General features: G+C 33.7%; 1 protein-coding gene across 9 annotated transcripts in view; it reads left to right on the top strand.

Moving 5' to 3' along the window:
* The window catches only part of SOX6 (SRY-box transcription factor 6), a 622,190-nt gene that overhangs the window by 4,657 nt on the left and 597,777 nt on the right, over window positions 1–19,756 (top strand). The gene's annotated exons all lie outside the window — the stretch shown is intronic.

Raw genomic sequence — 19,756 nt, 5'->3', positions numbered from 1 at the left:
CTTTGGAATTCAGTACTCAGCATTAGGCACTTTCACCAGCTTCCCTTCTCCCCTTGTTTATAGGGCACTCAGATATGCCTATTACTTACTAGGAAATTCTCTTTATTTTAAAGTAAACAAGCAAACATCCTAAATCTTCCACAAGTTTAGTGGGCTAGGGTTGGCTTTCCTGTGGCAGCAAGAGTGCACCTTTCTGGTGGGAGGTGGGGACGCGGTTTATTTAGTTGCATATGTTTTTATTGAACTAATGAAATATTTCATTTTCTTATACTAAGAGAAAAATTATGACTGAATCTTTAAAAAGTCTACTAGACTGTAAGTGTATTATCTATATGCTTTGGAGAGTATGCTCCTGAATACATGCACATGTGAGCACATGGGCAGTAGGCCAAATGACATGTAGATTTCTTTTCTCTTACATTTTTGAAAAACTTCTAAATCAAGATTGTCCCCATTCTAAAACAACAATAACAACCCCCTCAATCCTTCAGACTCTGAAAGCAAGCAAATACGCACCACACTTATTAGATATAGTTTATGACCAAAGGCGTAAGTAACCAGGATCCAGACAATTGCTAGATCATTAATTCCTTAGGTAAACTGACATCCTCTGTTGCTTTTCTCATGTACTACCAACAACTCCTTTCTCCTCTGCTCTCCCACAATATTCCTTCACTTAACGTGGCAAAACTAGATGTTTCTTTAAATTGTTTATCCTGTTTACTGTTGTTCTTAGTTTTTGTTTTGGAAGTAATGAAAAGGAACTTTCTCTTGGTGTATATATATATTTTAAAATGCAAAAATGCTTATGACTTTATTATTATAGAGGATATATGATCTCCTATAATAGTATATTATGTAACTACAACATTATAAGGATAAATGTAAAAAATATTAATTAATAAAGCAATTGTAGTATCTATACCTTAAGCTAATTCTATAATGAATTCAGTAACTGAATACCTAGAAAAGATGATATTAGTAAGAATATTATATTGTCTGTTGGACATTTTTTCATTAGTAGCAGAAAGCAATAGCTATTTCTTAGTAAGGGAAAAGCATATATTTAAAATATGTTAACATACCTAGCGAATCTTTCTTTTATAAGGCTTTAACATATGTTACTTTGAATACATAAGTAATAAATTTTGGTGGCATTATTGAGATTTTATGTCTCTATTTGACTTCTTTTAGGAATTATTGGGTTATTGGTTGTTGAATAAATTGTAATATATATCCATCTCAAATTGATGAAGTTAGTGACATTTTAAATAATTCATTTAGTACAACAGGTACTGGAATAAATGAATTTTCCTTTTAACAAGGCTTAATATATATTAGTTTAACCCCTTTAATATTTTCTATACTTTTCAGTTTTGTTAGCTATGTATCTCTAAGCTTGAAGGAATTCCCTTAATTCACATACACTTTTTCACTATTTACAAACAGGGTTCTATAAAAATATAGTACAATACAACTAAAATTTTGGTTGACCTAAGAACTATTTGTTTAAATATAGGTTAGGGATGCATATATATATCAATTGATGTTTTTGAAGTCAAGTAAAACATTCCATCAAGCTAATGTGTCTGAGAGTACCATATCAGGCACAGACAGGTACTAGAAATGATAAAACACAGATAACATACAGCAAGATGATTTGCAGATGGGATGTATTATCTGCTGTCATGAGGTTAGATGGGTCATATTACTGTTTCTTTAGAAAAAACTAATCTAAGTTATTTCAGAATTACCAAGTTATATGTGTATGAGATTTAATGAGAACAGATTTTATTATAGAAACTTGTTAAATAATGAGCAAATGTTCATTGCTTTTTAGAGGAAGAAATAGACCATCTTTGCATTTGGATTGCTTCTTGTTTAAGAAGTATGGCTTTTCCCTATTATGTTTTTCCCAGCAAAGAAAATAATGAATTGAACATTTCATGTCTTCATCCTAACTCCAAATTTTCCACGGATTATACTCTGAATCTCAACATATTCCAGTTAAAAAAAAAAGATGGCATTCCATTATAGTTCTATGAAAAGTAATTTTTATTAGATGTAAGCACATTTTAAATGTAGAGCATATCCTTTCACTAGAGATTATCCAACTGTGATCTAAAAACTAATTGTTCTGATAACAGTTATATCAGAAACCTTCATCGTCCTCTCATTATATTCAGTATTCATTTATAGGAAGTGCTTATTTTCCTTGTTCTGTGGAAGAGGGTAAAAACTTTTCAGCTAATTATTTTGTTCAGACATTTAGTCAAACTGGAAATAATTTAAAAATTTGCGTTCTGGTTTTTGATAGAGCTTTTCAAGTTTTTCCAGTATCCATTGTTGTAAATTGGATAAAAATATCAGTTGCAGAATATGGGTGGACATTGTACGATGGAATATCATTTACATCTATTACAGGCTTTCTCACCTCCAAAGAGGGGTGCTGGTCTGTTTTTCCTCCAGTCTGTGGTAGTCTCAAGAAAGGGAACATGAAACCCTAAAACCTCAGAGAAGCAGTATCAGTTCAGTTTTTAACTGCAAATCCTTCATATCATTGCTCAAAATATCCAACTTTACACCAATATTAGCCATTCTTTTTATAGTGACAACATGCTTAGTAAAAAACTTCTAAGCACTGAGGTCAGGTGTTGAGATTGGATTCTAGTTTATTTTTTATGAATCAGATAAAGATTTCTGTGCATGAGCCCATATGTGAAGATGAGAGAACAAGAACATTTCCATATCAAAGGCAATATATCTGAGGCTGCATGGTAATTAAAATGCAGTGGTTTGGACTCTGTGCACTAGCACTTAAGCAGAGCATTGCCAGGACCTTGTGCATCATGCAGGCGGTTGTCTCTTGCATACTTCTTGAAATACACTTATAATTTTGTACAAACATTTATGCCAGTCCACACTTTTCTGTAGATAATTTGTATTTCATCCAAACCATTCAAAGTAGAAGTTATTTTTTGAGCTACCCTCTCATTATGGCTTTTGTGCATCAACTATTTTTATTCTAGTTGTTTGTATTTTCTTTTACCAGAATGATGGCTTGTTTATGTTCAGAATCTCTTCTTGCTCCTTTAAGACCCCTTATATGTCACTTGTATTTGACTATCCACTCAAGAAAACTTTCATCTTTAGGAAAGATATGAATTATTTTCTAGGGTTAATTGTTGATGCTGTAATCTATTGTAAGCTAATAAACTACATTTAAAAAAGTCAACTGTACAGTTATTTCTACTGTATACTATACATATATTTAGTAATCCTCACTAACACCCACAGTACATAATATTGGAAAAAATTCCTTTACAGAAAAGTTTAAAGAATTCTGAAGTATTCTTTATCTTTTAATGGCATGAAAATATGTAGTGGTATTCTCTTTCATACTACTTCAAATGAAAAAAATTATTTGAAACCATAGAAATCTCTATAATTATCTGAAGAGTTATCTCTGTATTTATGGGGAGATGTTTGTGAAGAACTGGGTTAGGATATTAACCTGTAATTATATGGGATAGAATAGTGAAATAACAAAAATCTAACAATGTTTTATGTATTTTAGAAAATTTTATCTTTGGTAACTAGCTTGAATTTGCTGCTCTGAAATTTCTAGATTTTCTATTTGTTTTTACTTCCTGTGAACATCGTACTCTGGCGTACATGGCCAGGAATTCACTGATACATTTTATTTACTACGCCCTGGTCTATAAAGCTTTTTAAAGATTTCTTTTAATTGAAGCACCCTGCATTGAAGAAGCCTAATGTGATATTATGAAATTCTTTAAGAGTTTTTGTGTTTTAAACTATTTTGGATCAAAATTACTCTAAGTATATTGATTTGATGTTTTTCAATGATGACATGTATAAATCAGCATAATAAATATAAGGTAAATTCAAAGCACTTTATATGATGTACATATTAGCATCTATGCAAACATTGTATATTCTCTCACTTCAGGTTCTCCCTTGATCTCTTTATTCTTTGAAAATCTCACAAGATAACCGTTTAAGTGATCTGTTATCCCTGCCACCTTCAATAATTTTCTAGTCATTTTTAAGAGATGAATTGAATTGTCTATCTTTAATATATCCATTCAAATGCAAAAAAGGACTTCAGTGCTATTTGTGATTTTGACTTCACTGAGCACAATCTCTTTGCTTCTTTGAAAAGTAGTTTTTAGAAATTAGACAAAGAAAATTAAAGATGCTTTACTTCCCACAAATACACAAGCACAATATGTGGAAAAAAGAAAATGCAACAGATTTTTTTTTTAAATGACAAGATAGGTTTAAATGGAACTCATTCTGAGGATTGTTGCAAATGTTCCCTTTTATGATTACACACAGATCACTGGGTGACGTGATTGAGCATTTACTAAGTTTTAGGTCTTTGAAGGGCATTTTGAAGTCACAAGAATTTATTTTTTAATCATTTGCTCTTAAATTGAAGATATTTAATATTTGGTAGGTAGGGAAACTTAGGTGCAGTTGTCATGGTACTAAGTAGGTCATTGATAGAACTGGAGAAGAATGCTCCTAAGGGAGAATAGTTCATTGTTCTTTCTTGGGAGAAAATAGCAAAGGGCAAGAATGTTGTATTTTCCTCAGAAATAGTCTCTAGCTATCTCCATGGGCACTGAACCTTTTATGTAGAGTCAGCTGCTCTACCCACCCTCAATATATCCATGGTATAATCCTTGACATTCTGTTTCTTCATCTCTAAAATGGGAGTAATAATATCTACATTGTAGGGTTATTGTGAGGATCAGATGGATAAATGAATATAAAGTACTAAGCAAGGTTTGGTATAAAATAACTGTTCAATACATGTTATGTATTCTTGTTGAAGTGGTACTGTATTTATAATTATATAGGCCTGGGTTCCTATTTCAGCTTTACTACATAATTGCTATGCAATTTTTGGCAAGTTACATAATCTGTTTCTTTTTCACTAGAGATAGCAGTGCCATGTTCCTTCCTTTTTTTCCTAGAAAGGAGAATTCATTAGTAGGCTGTCTGACTTGGGATGGAGTAGTGACTAAATGTAGAGTTTGGATGTTGAGTTCTCAGATTTGAGAAAATTCTAATGTTAAGGACTAGAAGAGATTTTGAGAGATCATTGCATCTGTCATCTTCTGTCATCTAAGTGTGTATTGATTATCCTTTCTCCATTCTAGTAAGTGAAGAAACTATTTATTTTTAAAGCCTGAAAAGAAGGAGATTTTACCATCTTCTTTGGTTATGTTTTAAATGATTAGTACCAGAAAGTTCTTTATGTCAAATATACATATCTTAATCTGCTTTCTCTTGCTTTCATTTTAAGAAATTCTTTATTTGAATGATAGACCTGCATGTGAAGAAACCAAAATTCAACTTTCAATTTTTATTTTTTGAATCTGTGCTTGAAGTCTTATTTCCTAAACTAATTGTGTAACATTGGAAAAGTTATATAACCTCTTTAAGTCTCAGTTTCCTAATTTTTAAATTGGGGATTGTGTTAGAATTTATCAGGTAGGATTGTTGGAAATATTAAATTTAAAGATACTATATATAGAAGTACATAGAACAGTCTGGACAACTATGTTAGGATGAATTGACAATAGTTATGTGATAAGCAACAGAAATTTGGCATGAAAAGGGCTCTTAATTCTCTTACATTTTATAGAACTCAGTTTTCAAAGTGCTTTCATATTTATTGCCTTATTCAGTAAAAGGCATGCAGAGTAGATAACCTTACCAATCATACTAACTTCCTAATTGACATGAATAAATGTTTCAGTTGGGTTTTGCTTCAGGATATTATTCATTACAAACAAAGCTTGTGTGTCATAAATTCAAGTTGGCTTTTTTGTCTCTTTTTTACCAATCTCTTCTATAAAATGTCAGTGCTCATTTATTTTATCTTCATACTTATTTCCAGAGCCAAAAAAAATACTGCATTTCCCATATACCAATATAAATGAATAATACCATGCTGATCAGAATCATTAAATGTAAGTTATATATGTCTGATTAATAAAAATTAGAAAATGATTTAATTATTACTTAGTAAGTGTGGCTAATTTGATAGGCAATAATCTTTCAAAGTATGGGGTTTATGAAGGAGGATTAATGAAAGGATCCTTGGAAGTGAAAAGATGGGAATCAATTGATTACATGATTTCAAAGATGAAAATGCATGGTCCTAGTGAGGAGGTATGACTATACATAATTCTATGTAGTGTGTTAGTTGCTAGAATGGAGATGTATATATTTAAGATCAGAACTACCTATGTGAAGAGAAACTTCCAGTAGGAGGTGACCTTTGAACTTTGACTTGGAAGATGATTAGGAATAGGCTATTTGAGGTAACATCCTGAAGAGTCCTGGACATGGGGGAAATATTTGATTGTTAATTGACTATTCTATAGGTCTGACCCTGAAATGTCTCATCTTTGTATCTTTGTGACTCTCAGGCCATTTCTCTCATGAAGGTGATGTGGTGATAGGCTAGCAGCTCAACCACTGCCTTTTTCTTTCTTAGCTTGGTTTTGTGGTCAGGGACATCGTGAGTACATTCTAAAGTACAGAGGAATTTCTCAAATTACTGCTTTTCTTCAAATATGTCAGCTAAGTATAAATATTAAAATAAGTGGCTTATTAATATATGAACTGATGACTACTATGACTTAATAAAATCTTGTATCTTGCACTATAAAAAACTTTTTTTTTCCAGTTGGCAAGCATAGTCTTAGAGAAAGAGCACTATCTGGAAAGTTTTAGATCTGGGTATTATTTCTGAATTTCTCTTATTTGTTACAGGTCTTTGGGAGCCTCACATTTGTAATTAAGTTTTTCTAACTGTAAAGTTGGCATATACCATAACTTCTTTTTTATTGAGGAGTAATATGAAAATAAATAAGCCCTCAGAGTGATCCAAATTTTTTGGAAGAAATTCAGATTTTTATTATACAATGATGATGGTAAAACAATAGCAGCGACAGAGCAGTGATAGCAGCAGAAACCCTTGTCTACTCTTGATAGCTTTCAAACAGGATGCTTTCAAATACCTTTCTTAGTTTTGTCATCTGGGATCTCACATTTTCTAATCACTTTTTGAATGCCTTTTCTCTGAGCCCACAAGTCTTTTCTCCTTTTGGTTTGGAAGTTTTCTGGTCTTTAATGACTTGTTTCTCCAAATTGAACACACCTGTTGAGATTTTGCAGCTTTTATGACTTTGCGATGTATAATCACTTTCTGAAAAGGGCTTGGTGGTCACATAGGCTGGAGAAGTTGTGGCCCTGGTTTTCAATGGCCTTAACCTACTGTTTTCTGTAGCCCAGCACTGGCAGCGTATATATATATATATATATATATATATATATATATATATATATATATAGTGGTCTAAACTGGGTGGGACTAGTGAACTTGGGACTCTTAATTCTTATGTATGGCCTGGTGGAGAAAGAATGAAAAATAGTTCATCTTTTAATTATGATAACTTGGGATCTTTTCCAAAGCACTCATCATAATTAGCCATATCTTAGTTATGAAGTTTTGTGTTTAATTTCTTTGTTATGTCCACATGGAAGACTTATTAATGTTATCAGGAGCTGTGTTAGGAAAGCATATGGACAAGTATATCCCTTCATATTGTATACTAATATTTTTCTTTTGAATTTTCTTAGCTCTATTTTCATGTTTTTGGGTTATTCTCTCTTCCTTTTTGATTTGTGTATACACTGGTTTCTATTTTTAAAATGCCAGAGTATTTTTATCAATGCCCTTTATATTTCTTGAGTCTATAGTTTTTAGTTTTGCTTATTTAACACATTTATATATAATTAAAAAAACACAATTTTATTAAATTTAGGTAAGAGGGGCATTAAATTATTTGGTTATCCTACTAAATTGTTTGAAATGAAGCCTCCATTTAGTTAAATAAGTGTATTGCTAATGTACCTTAAAAGTAAGTATCTTCGATTAATGACAAAGTGTTTGTTTGAATGTCATCACATTGTAGCACTAGTTGGTATCTTCCCTTCTTGATTGGGATGAAAGTACCATTTTCAGTAGCTGAGGTGAAAGGAATAGAATTTAGGATATTTAAGGAGAGAAAGAAATACAGATCTTAGGTGGTTTGGATAGCCTAAGGGCAGCTGGAGAGTATTGTTGGCAAGGGTGGGGCTGGAAGAATTCCTCTGGCAAGATTTTAAAAGCTAGTTTGTAAGGACTTCTACCTATGATATAATACTGGTATCCAGACTTTTTGGGTAGAGCACACCATCAGCCAAATATTTATCAGTGTTTGCCCTAATCATGTGCATATTTATTTAAAATTATATACATATACCACTATGCTAAAATAAGTTTTAAAAACATCCATAAGTAGATTAAAAAGAAAGAGGTATAGATGAAAAAGTAGAATCTTTAAACTAACTGTCGTCCCCAAAACCCTATTACTTAATATGCTTTGTTACTTTAAAAAGTCTTAGTTTAACACTTCTGATGAGGTGATTAAAAGATTTGGTTGTAAGTTCAGTTAACTTTGCTACATGGTTTTAATACTGCCACAGCAGAAAATGATACCTCAGAAAGAATAGTAGATCCAGATGGAAGAAGTACATCATTTGCACTTATTAAATTGTGATACAAATTTATTAATCCTATACACAAAATATGCAGTGTGGTTAAAATTTGGCTAGTAAAGCTCTACCTTCTCTGAAAGCAATGAGTTGTTTTTGCCAATAAGGTTGAAGGCATTGCATTTTCATATTTTTAGCAGCTTATTTCTGTTTTGGAGTTCAGAAGTCCAAAATCAGTCTCACTTGGCTAAAATCAAGGTGTCGGAAGGGCTGTTCCATTCTGGAGGTTCCAGGAGAGAATCCATTTCCTTTACTTTTCCATCTTGTAGAGGCTCCCTTCCTCTAACCTTCAAACGAGCAGCATGAGGCTGAATCTCTCTTACACCACCAAATCGGCTTAAGACCCATTGAAACTCTTTGGAACATCATTAGACAGGTTAGAATATTCTGTTGCCAAATTTTAAATTGAAAACAGTTGAGAGTTTCTGTAGGTGATAGATACAGGATTTGGGTAACAAAATCACACTATGAGGGAATCATTTCCAAACATGTTTTCAAAATAGTTTTTCATAGCATGAATTGTTTTGAAAAGCATTTACTTTCTTATTTGATAAAATACAATCTTTGAAGAGATAGATTGTTTGGTGGTATGTATGCATGTATGTATGTATCTATCTAATTTAGCTGCTTGGTAACACACAGTTACTTGTCATCACATAAAAGGTCAACACATTTGGTACAGTAGTTTTTTTTTTGTTCCTTATTGTTAAGTTTGGAAACTTTGCCATAACGTAAGCAGTGGAACCTCTGGGTGGTGCAAAAAATTTCATGGTTACTCCCCATCTCATTTCAGAGCACTGTAAAGATTTTATTATGTTTTACAGGACTATTTTAAAAAGTAATTGCATCATCATGTAGCACTTGGCTTCAACATTGTGTGACAATTGCTTGGCTATGAATGATTAGTTAGTAAAATCCATGGTGTTGTCTCTGTAATCTTATCCCTGATTTTCTTTCCTTTAAGTCCAGCTAGGGCAACCACTTTACCAGTGTTTACACTTGGTCAGTTTTCCCTAAAAATTATTTTATTTGAAAAAGTAACTGTTGAGATCCTATCTTCTTTGGTACATATTTTAATGGCTCACTCAGAATTAGCAGTTTGCCTATCAAAAATCATAAACTGAGACATGTTAAAAAATATGTATATTCATTTATCTGAAAAGCATGCATCCTATGTGATCTAAGTTTCTTTGTTAAATCTTTAGCCATATTTTCTATGCAACTTCTAAAATTGTTTTGTAACAGTATTCACTGCACAAGCCCAGAGCACATCTTTTCACATAGCATTCTAGATAAATAGTTACCCAGAGTTGTGGGTTGTGGCAGCTCTGACTTTTTAGCAAGGTAATGTATTTAATACAATTTATTGCCATATTGTTTTCTGTGTGTTGTTTTAGCCATTCTTATAGCAGCAAGAACAAGTGCTTTTCTAATAGCATGTTGTTTTTTTTGTCTTTCATAATTAAGGTATTTCAGAAAAGATGTATAAACATTAACATAAAGTTTGGTGAAATTTTATAATATTTTATGACTTTAAGATTATTGGAAAAATTGAAGCAATTGAGAAAATTTCTACCTGCTTTTACCCTGTACTATGGCTCCTAAAAGGGCTATTGCTTTAGTACAAGTGTTAGTTCGGTCAGAATTTTATTGTCACCAGTGCCTATATTACTAATATTAACCTCAACTGTGATCTTTTGGAAGGATCTTTTTAAAGCACTTGAGCATTTGTTCAGGGTTAATTTAGTTAAACACTAGATAACATTATCCATAATTAGTCTCTTCTCTTTCCTCTGGTGCAGGATGTGACACATCAATGTTTGAAATAAAGACCTAGAGTGGTAATCTGCATTTAAATTTAAGTAAGGATTGGTTTTTCTTACTTTTTAGAGAAATAAATTATACTGGTATATTTATGCAGTGTATTCCTAGAATGTGTGAACCCACTTTGGAGACCACTGAAACAGAAAAGTAAATGGGAAATAAAGGTAAGGATGAGGAGTCAAGGAGGAAAAACGTAGTTTTCAGAGAACACTCTTCTGGGACAGGAGTCCTCTGAAGAGTGTAGCTAGTAATAGAAAACCTGAGACAGGGGCTGGGGCAACATATTTATCAGCACTGGAGTCCAGACTATAGTTATGTGGCATTTTTACTATGGGATATGGGAGAGGAAGCAGACTTAAGCCATCTTTTATTCTTCAAGGCAGAACAATTTGGGTCATTTGTTGGCAGAAGGGGTCAGTGAGATTCCATAGACAAGTGTTCCGTATCATGTTGCGGAAGAGGGACCAAGTGGAGGATCGCTGATCCCTGGAATACCTGGGGCTTTTTGTTGCTTCTCTATTCAGCTTTCCTTGGATTTACATACGGTCAGAGCAGAAACTGGGAAAGGTGAGTAAGGCAGCTAATGAAGGATGACTATAGGCTAACATTGTCTTAGCTTTCCTTTTCCTCCTTCCTCCCTTTTCCCCCTTTTCTCTAACTTTAATTGTTGGGCAGGTGGTGTAATAGCAAGAACCCAGTCTGGATTTTCATCCTTGCCAGTAAACTTTGGATGACTTTGGCTCAGTCACTTCTTTCTAAGAATTAGTTTCTTCATTACTAGAATGGAGAATCTGGTGATCTCCAAAGAGGTTTCAGCTCTGATATCCTGTTTGTACCCTTCTTGGATAGGGCTCTGTGCTGCCCTGTCTTTACAAAGAACTTTCAATGAAGTTCCCTGTTTTATTTTTATTTTGGTATCATTAATGTACAATTACATAAGCAACATTATGGTTACTAGACTCCCCCCATTATCAAATCTCCACCACATACCCCATTACAGTGTGAAGTTGCCTGGTTTCTATTTCAGTCTCAAAGTACCATGTCCACTCTGTCTTCTAAAGTGAAAAATGGCTAGGGATCTAACCTAATAAATGAATTCATGCTGATGGATGTATGAGCAAAAACAATAAAATACTTCTAGCTTTTTCCCTCCACTCTTTCAGACCACTTTGGTAGAATGCATTTCTACAGTGTGATCCTAGACAGTGTTCTTGCTTTCTAACCTAGAGTGACTAAAGAGAATTTCATGAAGCAAGTATTGGCATCTGAAGGTTTGTGTCTGTGAAGGAGGCTGGGCTGGAAGAGATAGGCAGGGTATTGGGACACAGCCATCAATTCATTGCATGTGTTTGGCTAGGCTGGCAAGTGGTGGCCAGTGCCAGGTTTTTTGAGTATGGTTTCTGTCACCAACAGAGCTGGCTGTCTTTGAAGTCTACTGGTTAACCTCTTCCAGAATCTTAGAGTGCAGCTAGCACGCAAGAGGAGGAGGATAAAGGAATCTCTAGGAATAAGAACCTCCACCTTTTTCAGCAAGAACTTAATTCTCTTCCAGCAGTTTAAAAAAAATCATTAATATTTTTCATTGAAGTATTGTTGATACACAACCGACAGCTTTTTGAAGCATCTAATAAATGAAGAGATTTCAGATTTTCTCATTTTCTATTCAGTACCTGTTCATTGCCACAGATGGAAGCAATATCGAGTAATGAAATAGATGTATATCACCAAACATATATGGGGCAATTGCCATATACCAGGCATATTTCTGGATGATTTTATAAGATGGAGATAGTAACCTGTATCATAGTTTTTGAGAGGTTTTGATATACAAACTACACTTGGAAGAGTGCCTGACATGTTGTAAGTTCTCATTAAAATGGAATGATTTTGATTTTCTTATTTTATTTGCACAATAACTCTGGGAGGATGTCATTGCCTATAGAAAAAGAAATTAAAGTTTGGCAAGAGAAAATGACTTGTCCAAGATTACATTAAGTGGCAGAACCATAATCTAAACCCAGATGTCTTGGCTTGAAGTCCCATTGTGTTTATGCTATATGATACACCTGCCACTAACAGGCAAGTAAGTCCTGAGACTTCCCCCAGGCAATCTACAGGCTGGATAATCAGGAGCTTGGATAATCAGAATAATCAGGAACTGAACATATTATTATGAAATGTTGAATTTTAGTAGGTTCAGTTATTAAGGCAGTTCTAGCTTTACATGGCATGATCTTAACTGAAACTCCTGTGTTTCAGAACTGTATCTTCTCTGCATAGTTAATCATCTTAGCTTTATATAGTTCAGATGTCATAGTTTGAACTCAGTTACTACAGAACCTTGCAAAATGAGGACCTAGCTCCAATATCTACTCGTTTCAGTTAACATGATATAGAGCAAAGTGAGGACTTGCCTGTATTCTATCAGCTCACATTCATATACAGAAATTCTCAAATCCTCTTTCCTTTGGAATGTCTAGATGGTTCATTTCCATTTGATGACCCATTATTTTTTGCATTCTTTTGCTTACAAGATTCTGATCCTGTAAAGGGAGAGCACTGTGTTGCATAAGTAAGGTCTTTGAAGGTACTGATGATTCGCTCTTGGCTAACAGGCATACCACCTCTGACATTTATTGTATGCAACAGTACACCTCTCTCTCGACTTAGAAACACTTGCTTTCTTTGCTTTTTAAAACTCTCCCTTCTCCCCTTTACATGTCGGTTTCTTTCTGAATTGATGTGTTTCTTTTTATCTATTCCAGCAATGTAAAGGAAGGCCAGTGAGGCCAGTTATCTCTCGGTTGGTATTTTACTACATGAAAAGTAATATATTGCAGTCAATAGACAGTGAACAGCCATTAGGCAAGACCTGGGTCTATTAAATTTCTTTTTAGATACGAAAGCTTAAATACTTTTTAAGGACTTAATAATAATTTTAACCTAAAGATAGATGCATGGATCGCTGTCTTGCCAATGGGTTCCAGCCCCTGGCAAGTTCACTATGGATTTAATGTGACCAAAGAAAATGACAGCAAAACGTTCTTGGGGTGAAAGGGTTATACCCAATTTTATTTCCAGGTGGCAGTTCAGTCACTAAAATCCCGTTCACTCAGAGCGAGTCTGTATGCAGCAAGCCAGTCTCTACCTCCGGGCCTCTCTGCATAGTCATCCTGCAGAGCCGTCCTCTAGGCCTCTGTCCTCTGCTCTGCTCTCCTGCAGCCTTGCAGCCCTACCACCGTGTCATGCCCAGAGCACTGGGCAGAGCTCTTTATATAGAGTCAAATTGCTCACAGGTGTGCAGTGAGCTAGTCAACCAGGGCCAAGTGAGAATCCTGGCCATAGGAACTCTCATTTTATCTACAATTGCATAGATGTCAATTGTAGGGAGAGAAAATATTGAAAATACTGGATGTTATGAATTTCCTCCTGTCCCAAAAGTTGAAAAAAGTTATTTTTCCTTGAATTTTTATTGTCCTCCTGCCTCCTCCTCCATTTTTAAGATTATGTTTTAAAACATGCTCTTTGTTTTCCTTGTCAGGCATTCTGAAGAGTAGAAATCCCTTGCTGATTCTAATTTTATTTCTTTTACTTGTACAGTGCTGGAGAATTAGTTTGGGGTAAAGTGAGCTTGTGACATTGTGGCTAAGAGCAGATACCACTACTTTCTAGAGGTATAAACTTGAGCCTGCTCCCTTAATCTCTTTATGTCTTAATTTCCTTATCTATAAAATAGTACCCATTTCTTAGGGTTGTTTTAGGAATAAATAAAAATGCTTAGAACTTAGTGATTTAGCAATTACTAAGTAAGAATACTTAATAAATATAAATACTTAGAATAGCATTTGGCACATGGTACCTGCCATGTAAGCATTAGCTGTTATTAGAGTAAATGTCTTTAAAAGAAGAATCTGGCCAAAATTAGAGTATTATATTCAAAATATTAAAGGGGTAAAAATGAACACTACTAGAATGTGATGTGAATCATCATACAATTTCCCCAAAATAGTGCCTCTAGAGTACTTTTAAGACAGAATACTGTTTTATATTAATAGGTTCTCTGAAAACCTCTTCAACTGCAAGTCAACAAAACTATTGGAATTAAAATTCCTTTATTATAAGGTCAGTATTTTAATTTTTGAGTTTCTAATTTGTGGAGATCAGTGGACTTGGGTGTAGAGTGAGTTGGGGTATTACTTTCCTAAGAGTTAGATTTGTGACTGTAGCAATAACCCAAGAAACAGCAGTTAAGTTAAAGAGGTGGCAGCTGGAAGCAAAGAGTTTGACCGAGGAGGCATCCCCAGGGAGTACCCAGGTGCAGCTTGGCCAGGCCAGTGATTGTAGACCTGATTTCTATGCCTTAGAAGGTTATGGGTGGAGGCAGCTGGCCAGGATTGGGCTGTGGAATTGGTAACCTTCTATTATCCTCAAGGCTTTTTTGATGCGGGAGGCAACCCCGAGAAGGGCAAGGGATTGCAGGCTTGACCTCCGGGTCCCAGAAGATACATAGTGGAGGGAACAGACTGGCTGTTAGATCTAGGATTTGAACCCAGGTTTGTCTGATGACAAAAGCTAAGCTCCTGCCACTAATGACTCCATGCTGTTTCCCTGGTGAAGAGGGCACCAGTGGAGAAAAGGAAAGTAGCTGAGGCAGCAGAGGCATCTGTGAGTTCAACATCTAAAGGGACAGATGATACACAGTCTCTGAGGGGGCAGCTGTGAAATCAGAAGGGTTACCTGCTGGTGGCAATATCATGGTGATGGTGCTGGAGGAGATGGTGGAGATATGGTAGTCCTTACAATCCTTTTGTGGATGGATTAGAATTTGGGAATGTGTATTTCTGTTTTCCTATACTATTTATACCTCAAATCATAGACTCATAGTCTTTGCATTATGGAACTTGTGCAAGGTTGAAAGAGTGTTCCAATCACTCATTTTATAGTGTGATTTCTTTATATGTGCTTAACTAGTCCATCTGGGGAAGCAACGATAGAGAAATTACTTCCTCTTTTCTATCAGAATGTAAGCTCCACATGGATAGGAATTTTGTCTGTTTGTTCATTGTTTAACTCTTAGTGACTGGAGCAATGCCTGGAACTTAAAAGCACCCAATAGATATTGTTGAATGGAAGAATGCTTGGACAACTTCTTTAAAAATTCTCTTTTATATATTGAACAATATTATATACCAAGTCTTATCTCGCCAAAATCTTACCTCAACCTTGTAGGTATGTATTATTTCCAATTCATGGATGAGGAAATGGAGATTCAGGAATTAAGTAATTTTCTTAAGGTGACATTACTAAAACATGAAGTTTAGGATCCGAACTTATTAGTATAACCACTATGTTATACTCTGGAATTATCACCTCTATTGTTCTAGATAATATTCTTTTATGAATGGAGCCTAAATTTCTATGGAATCAACATCACACTGTTGATTCACTGATCTTACTGCCAACTAAAACTCACAAGACTTTTAGTTACCATGTCTCATCCATCCTGTACTTGAGCAATTGGGTTTATTTTGGAGCTAAATACAGGAGCTTACCTTTTATTCCAGATAGATTTTCTCTGGTTAAATTTATTTAATCTTTCTTTATTAAGATCTTTTGGTTTAGAATGGTTTTTAATTTTCATCAAGTATTTTTGGCATTTATTAATAAAATAATTTTTTTCCTTAGTTTTCTTAATATATTGTAAAATGATAGATTTTTAAATGCTTAACTGTACTGTATTCATCAAAAAGCTACTTTGTTACAGTGTACATTTATACATGTATTATTTGAATTTTGTACATATAAATTATATCTATGATTCATTTATTTATGGTGCTATCTTTATAGTTTTGGTAATAGGGTCATACTAGCTTCATAAAATGAATTGGAAGCTTTCATCTTTGTCTATGTCCTTGATACATAGAAATTGTCTATTGTCTACTGCCACCTGTCTTTTGGAGAGCATAGAAATTGTCCATTTTTTGAAAGTTAAAATAACTTACCTGTAAAACCATTTGATCTTCACACCTTTGAAATAGATAGATATTTAACAGTATTTTATTGGTTTGCTTATATTTTCTACCCTTTCCTAGGTCAGTCTTAGTAATTTATATTTTTCAGAAAATCATCTATTTTCTCTAGATCTAAAGAATATATTGGCATGAAGTTGAAATGATACTCTTATTGTCCTTTGTCTATCTGTGGTTATCTTCTCTTTCTTATTATGTTTTTTATTTTTGTTAAGATCTTTTTGAATACTGATTCTGTCATTTAGCATATTAGTTATTAGGAATTTTGTTGAGCATGCTGGCATATAGCCCACATTTATTCATATACCCACAAGGTGTAATCAATTAAATAAAATTCAAAACAACATTTATTATCTTCTATATGCCAGATAGATGTTAGAGATACAAAGGGCAATTAAATCAGTGTACTAATTTAAGAAACTTACAGTATAGGAAGGATATTTGAGATGGTTTGGCTTGCTGAAATTCAGAGAATTATTTTTAAAGCATTACTCATCTTGCATCTGACAAAGAAACAAAAAATGTAAATATGACAGGACCTGTTCTTTATGAATCCATGTTTAATGATTACCTCTGGTCTTTATAGGTAGTCAGTTACATGTTCTAGAATCTTGTCCTGGTAATTAAATTCATATAAGGAGTGTGTCACTGGAACATATCTTGCTCATTAATAAAGATTCTATTGGAAAAATTTTTAGGGAGTTTTTTAACAATTCGAGGAATTTATAAATTCTAGTAACTGAGGAAGTGCTTCTTAAATTTTAGTAGGCATACAAATTACCTGGGATCTTATTAAAGTACAGATTTTGATTCTGTAGTTCTTCCATGGAGCATGAGATTCAACAAATGGTGCTGGCACAGCTGGATAGATAACTCATGCATAAGAATGAAATTGGACCACTACCTCACACCATATACAAAAATGAGTGCAAAATGAATAAAAGACCTAAATATAAGAGATAAAATTATAAAACCCTTAAAAGAAAACATAGGAGTAAATCTTCATGATCTTGGGTTAGGCAATGATTTCTTAGGTGTTATGTCAAAAGCATAAGTGAAAAGAAGATAAATTGGTGGTTCCAGTCCTGAACTACCTGTTAAAAATGAGTATGTGTGCAGTTGTTTGTGGTTTTACTCATACATTATTTCACTTATATTCATAACAACTCTATGTGAAGTAGATTTGTTCTTTTTTAAAACTGAAATGTAAACATGTAAAGTGTGTAAAATGTAGTTGTATGCATGTGTAATGAATATTTATAAAGTGAATTCCATGTAACCAACATCCAGGTAAACAAAAAATAGAACACTGACATCATCCTAGAAGTCACTTGTATACCTTCCTAATCATATCCTCACCCTCTGTCTTTGAGATAACCACCATCAGAATTTAATGCTAGTGACTTCCTTTGTTTTATAGTTTTACTGCCTATGTGTGCATCTCTGAACAAGATAGTTTGATTTTGCCTGTTTTTGGGCATTGTATAAATCATGCAGAACCCATTTTTTATTAATGTTTTTGCCCAACATATATCATTGTGAAATTCTAGTTCATTAGTTTGCTTTTTATTTTGTATCAGAGTTTATTTATCTTCTCCATTGTCAGTGAGCATCTGAACTGTTTCCAGTTGCTGGTTGTTATGAACAATGCTGCTATAAACCTTTCTGTACATATATCCATTCTTGGTGAACATGTGTACAAGTTTCTCTAGGTTGTAAGTGCAGTAATGGAGTTGTGTCAGAGGGTCTGCCTATCTTTATCATTACTAGATAACACTAAACTCTCTTCTAAAGTGATTGTTTATACTCACACAAATAGTCTATGAGTACTGCCATTGCTCAACATCCTTGCCAACAGTTGATGTCCTCAGACTTTAATTTTTGTCAAACTTCTGGGTGTGTAGTAATAGCTTATCATGGTTTTAATTTGCATTTATGATTACTAGTACTAACCTTTTTATGTTATTGATCAGGTAGATTTCTGTTTGTGTGAAGTCTCTGTTCAAGTCTTTTACCTATTTTACTCTCAGATTGTCTTTTTTTTTAATGATTTGTAATTTTGTATATATTTTATATATGAATTTCTTGTTTATATGTGTTGCTAATGCCTCTTTCCACTCCTGGCTTGTCTTTTCATTCTATGGAATCATTTAATGAATGGACATTCTTAATTTTAATATAGTCAAATATTTATTGATCTTTTCCTATTTGGCTAATGATTTTCCTGTGCTGTTTAAGGCATTCTTTCCTGTTTGAAATCATGAGGATAATTTCCAATGATTTTCACATTGGTCTTTAATCCACCTGTAGTTTTTTTTGGATATTGATGTAGGAGTGTAGTTGTATTTTTTTTCCCTCTTCTGGGTCTCTAGCTGTCCTAGATAATTTGTTAAAATTCATTTTTTTCCTGACTGCTCTGCAAGGTTACCTCTGTCATATATCAAATACCTACATAAGCTGTTTTGGTGTCCTTTACTATGTTTTCTTGATGTATTTGTCTCTCCTTGCACCCATCCTACCCTGACTTTATTATATTTGCTCTATAATAAGTCTATTATCTTGCAGAATAAGTTCTGCTACCATGTTCTTATTTTTCAAGAGGGTCCTGGCACTTCCTGGCCCTTTGTGTTTCCATATAAATTTGGAACTAACTTGTTAAGTTCCACAAACAAAGCCTGTTGGGATTTTTTATTTGGTTTGCATTTAATAAGTCAAGTTTTAGGGAAATGGTACCTTTATAACACTGACTCTTCCAATCCATGAACACATGATATATCTCTATTTATTTTAGTCCTCTTTAAAGTCCCCCAATAAAGTTTATTTAACATTAATATTAAGAAAAACAACAGTTCAACACAATAGTAACAAAGAAGTGAGAAAGTTAATTGTTAAATGAGCAATACAAAGAATAAATTGCTTTAAGGATTCAAATATGCCTTAGTATTTCCTAATAGATGACACTAAAAGATTTTTGATCAGATATTTATTAAATAGTACTCTCTGGGTTTCCTTGTAGGTGTTATATATACATCTGGAAACTAATTGGCGTATTTTCAGTTGGTTTGTAGGTTACAAAAGAAATCAGTGCACTGGTTGTTTTATTGACTTTCTGCACAGTCACTATTTATTGATTCCTTTTTCTTTCTGTTGATGAATCTGTTGGCTGAAATGACTAGCCTTAAGAAGAATGTTTTGGTATCATGCAAAGATACCTTAAGGGAAAGGTCTGTATAGTCATTTCCAACTCAAGTACGTTATAA

This window comes from Manis javanica, chromosome 11 (assembly GCF_040802235.1).
Source record: "Manis javanica isolate MJ-LG chromosome 11, MJ_LKY, whole genome shotgun sequence".
NCBI classification, from domain to species: Eukaryota; Metazoa; Chordata; class Mammalia; order Pholidota; family Manidae; genus Manis; species Manis javanica.
Note: the sequence above shows the minus strand (reverse complement) of the source record. Positions and strands in the feature narration are given on the sequence as shown.